Source organism: Dreissena polymorpha, chromosome 14 (assembly GCF_020536995.1).
Source record: "Dreissena polymorpha isolate Duluth1 chromosome 14, UMN_Dpol_1.0, whole genome shotgun sequence".
Lineage (NCBI taxonomy): Eukaryota > Metazoa > Mollusca > Bivalvia > Myida > Dreissenidae > Dreissena > Dreissena polymorpha.
The window spans coordinates 5,556,939-5,561,621 of NC_068368.1; the positions used below are offsets into that span (position 1 = coordinate 5,556,939).

Here is a 4,683-nt window from a genome sequence, read left to right on the forward strand (position 1 = left end):
AGAAAATAAAATCACTACAAAGTGAACAAAATTCAGTTGAATACTGTGACCAACAAAGATTTGCCAAAGAGCATTTCAGATCATGATTTAAATTAAATACAAGTAATATGAAAGTCTGCCCATTGGATCCCAGTTAAGACTTATTTGTCAAATCTGCACATTAATTTTCCCTTAGCCATGTAGAATTGGGGACTAAATACCATCAAGTCATGTAAAAAGGAGCAGGGTATAGCACGCTGCTATTGATCTCTTGAGCTTTCACATGAATTTTACGGGCAATTTTTATACAACAAATGATATTATATAGTGTAATGATAAAGCATTATGAGCACAAATTATACCTCTTACTAGTGGTGCAAAAATCATTTAAGTGTCACATTTTAAAAGAAAATTTATATAAAAAGGTATTATTAATTGTTAAAACGTTATAAAATGTTATTTCAATTCACTAAAGCATTTAATTACAAGAACAAGTGCATTTTATGTCCATTACAATACATGTAACAGTATTGGCATTGTATTTATCTGCATTTGATGTGCATTTAATACACTTAAAAATGCAGACAAGACACACTTCTAACAGAAACAAATGTATTTTTTTCTGCATTTTTCCAGCATTAATACTCTTCAAGTGTATTTTTTATCATCCCAAATACACTTTACAAGGAAAAAGGTATGTTAAAATGCATTTTTAGTTTGTTTTAAGTATATTTTCAAATGCATTAAGACACTCTTTTCTTTTGCAAAAAATGTTGAACAAAAACTTGAAAATATTTAGTATACTAAAGTGTAGTAATAATTTAAGTTTTGTATGAGCATCAAAAACAGTGTCAAATTCATACCAGTGCCTATTTAGTAGCAGTAGGCCTTATATGGTCTACTTGTGGTAGAAATAATGCATTTTGTATAATACAACATACATAAATTAAAAAATATAGCTGCCCATACAGTTCAATACAATGTTCAATTAACTACACTATGCAAAGTTGAAATATGACATCAAGCTTGGAATAATATTTTCAATAATGAATAATATGCTGTTTTAATTTATAAGTGAAATAAACACTTGCATATAAAAACTGATTTAACATCAAAACTAAATGTTTAATTTGATTTTTAGCTCCACTGGCCAAAGGTCCTGTGTCCATCGTGCATCCATGCATAAACTTTTCCTTTAAACATCTTCTCCTAAACTACTGGTCCAATTCTTATGAAATTTCTTAGGAATGTTCCTGGGGTGAACCTCTTTCAAATTTGTTCAAATTATGCCCCTGGGGTCAAATTTGACTCTGCCCTGGGGGTCACAAAATTGAAAATTTGCTTAAATAAGGCCTATTTTGTGAAAACTTTCAAAATCTCCCGTCCATAACCATTGGGCCTAGGGCTATCAAATTTGGTATGTAGACACATCTAATAGTCCTCTACCAAATTTGTTCAAATTATACCCCTGGGGTCAAATTTGACCCTGCCCCGGGGGTCACAAAATTGAACATATGCTTATATAGGGTATATTTTGTGATAACTTTACAAATCTTCTCGTCCATAACCATTGGGCCTAGGGCTTCCAAATTTGGTATGTAGTGGCATCTTATAGTCCTCTACCAAGTTTGTTCAAATTATGCACTTGGGGTCAAGTTTGACCCTGCCCCGAGGGTCACAAAATTGAACATATGCTTATATAAGGCCTATTTTGTGAAAACTTCAAAAAAAATCTTGTCCATAACAATCCGGCGTAGGGCTATCAAATTTGGTATATAGTGACATCTAATAGTCCTCTACCAAATTTGTTCAAATTTAATCCCTTGGGTCAAATTTGACCCTGCCCCGGGGGTCACAAAATTGAACATATGCTTGTATAATGCCTATTTTGTGATAACTTAAAAAAAAATCTTGTCCATAACCATTAGGCCTAGGGCTACACAATTTGGTATGTAGTGACATTGTATAGTCCTCTACTTAGTTTGTTCAAATTATGCCCCAGGGGTCAAATTTGACCCTGCCCCGGGGGCCACAAAATCAATTATATGCTTATATAGTGCCTATTTTGTGAATATTTAAAAACTCTTCTTGTCCTTAACCATAAGGCATAGGGCTACCAAATTTGGTATGTAGTGACATGTTATAGTTCTCTACCAAGTTTGTTCAAATTATGCCCCTTGGGTCAAATTTGACCCTGCCCGGGGTCACAAAACTGAACATACACTTATATGGGGCCTATTTTGTAAAAACTTTAAAATCTTGTTGTCCATAACCATTGTGCCTAGGGCTACCAAATATGGTATGTAGTGACATCTAATAAACCTCTACCAAATTTGTTCAAATAATGCCTCTGGGGTCAACTTTGACCCTGCCCCGGGGGGTCACAAAATTGAATAAACGCTTTTAAGGCGCCTATTTTGTGAAATCTTTAAAAATCTTCTTGTCGAAAACCATTTGGACTATGGCTACCAAATTTGGTATGCAGTAACATCTTATGATCCTCTACCAAGTTTGTTCAAATTATGCCCTTTGGGTCAAATTTGATCCTGACCTGCATGTCACAAAATTGAACATTATATACGCTTATATCTTGCTTATTTTGTGAAAACTTTAAAAATATTCTTGTCCTTAACTCTAGGACCTAGGGCTACCACATTTTGTATGTAGTGAGATATAGTAGTCCTCTACAAAATTTGCTCAAATTATGCCCCTGGGGTTAAATTTGACCCAGCCCAGAAGGTCACAAAAGTGTACATGTGCTTAAATAGGGCCTATATTTAAGTATTTGCACATGCAGAGAAATTTGTTTCAGCCTTTTTTCAGCAGTGGAGCGATACAGGGCCATCATGGCCCTCTTGTTTAAATACTCAAAAAATGAAACCGGTTTCATGCTTGCATGAACACAGTTTATAAATGCTGTCAGAATTATAAAATATGCAATTACTATAAATACAAATGCCAGGGAAAAGTGCTTTTTGTACTAAAAAATTCGAATGAAAATTACAATAATACATTCTGAATACTTTAGTATGTAATTAACAGTTTTGTCTGAGAAAATCACTAAATTTTATATATTTATTCAAATTCACATAAATCATTTTTCAAAAACACATAATTACTTCAAATCCTTCCACACAATACTGAAAAAAATGCACAGTTTCTGATTGTTATTGATTCTTTATTAATTTATACATGTACCATTTTTTAATCTTGATGCATCCTCAATTGTATAATGCACATCTTAATCTGTTTTAACAATTATAATATAAAGATTAAGGCTGACTCAGTAAAATAATAATCCATGATTTCTGCAGTACTTGCAGACAAACTAGGAATACTGCTGTGATATTATCTATCCATCTAATAGGATATAAATTTGGCTTCAATAGAAAAAAAATCAAAGCATACACATGTATAAAATGTGTATGTATATATTAGTTAAACTTAGATTGATTGACCATCGATAAAAAGATATTATAATATATGTATATATATATATATATATCCTTGTAAAACTAAAAATTAAATATGTATGTTTCTATTACATCATTTAGGACGTTTATTTTCAGACAAAGTAGAGTGAAGCTTAAAACAGTATCCAATTGTAACAGTCAATTTTGAGAAAATCAACCTTATAATTATTTTCTGTGTTGGCCAATGTCATAATTGGTATAAAATGTATATTGAACTGGAAGTTTTCTTTATTTTAAATGATAACATTTGCTTGGTCAGCCATAATTGTCACAATCAAGTGGTCTTTTTACACTGTAGTTTTCTCACTGACTATGGGTTTGTTCCGAGAATGAGCCACACAAAGTATCGTTGGGGAGATGAGTTGTCAATTTTATGTTTATCAGTCTTTCATAATCCAGTAAACCTGTAAAAAGGGAATTTGTAACTAATAATCACACAATATACACAATTAAAATTGTATGCATTTAGATTTATTTAGTACTGCACATTAATCATTTTCCAAAAATATGTAGCAACATTACATTATATAATGCTGCAATACTAAAGTAATTTACTAATTAAAGGTCGCTGATGTGTAATGGATGTGGTGTCCACCTAATGATCTGGAGGTCACTGGTTTGATCCCCAGTGTGGGAGCATTCTTAAGAAATCTCCAAGAGACACCCAAGTACTGGTTCTAGGCCCAGGAAACGAACTCAAGAACATTTCACATACATGTACGTAGTTAGTACTTTAAATTTAATCGAACTAAAAGTGGGTTAAAACTAACAACTGAAACCCTTATTAAAACATTTTATTTTGAATCAAGCAAATGTGCAAATTCATTAAAAACAATGAGTAAAATTTAAAAATTCTACTTTAAAGTAATCATGATAATTTAGATCAGTTTCAGAATATTTAATGATGATAATGATACAATTATATATTCCCTAAATGATAAAAATAAAACATGTCATGTTAATTTATGAAAAAAACGTTTTAATTTTATCAATATCATGTTAATTACAACTAGATACAGGCAATTAGATCAGAAACGTGCATTAATTATATTAATGAACAACCCAGACATTTGACATTTGTAGTGATTTATGGTCACTATTTCATTAACGTTCTATACATGACCTGTCATAAAAGGTATTTTTTTAGCCAGTACTACAATCGGCAATGATAGTCTGTATTGCATACATATTTCAACGTCTATTATCGATTCGCTTCCTCAAACTGAACAAA

The 4,683-nt window shown here is 31.8% G+C and overlaps 1 long non-coding RNA gene across 1 annotated transcript; it reads right to left on the bottom strand.

The window, feature by feature from the left end:
- Positions 1 to 3,660: 3,660 nt before the first annotated feature.
- LOC127858572 (uncharacterized) lies at positions 3,661 to 4,683 on the bottom strand. The gene is made up of 2 exons (XR_008038975.1): positions 4,576 to 4,683; positions 3,661 to 3,856 (listed from the first exon to the last, which is right to left on the bottom strand). It is a non-coding gene; the product is annotated as an uncharacterized LOC127858572 (long non-coding RNA).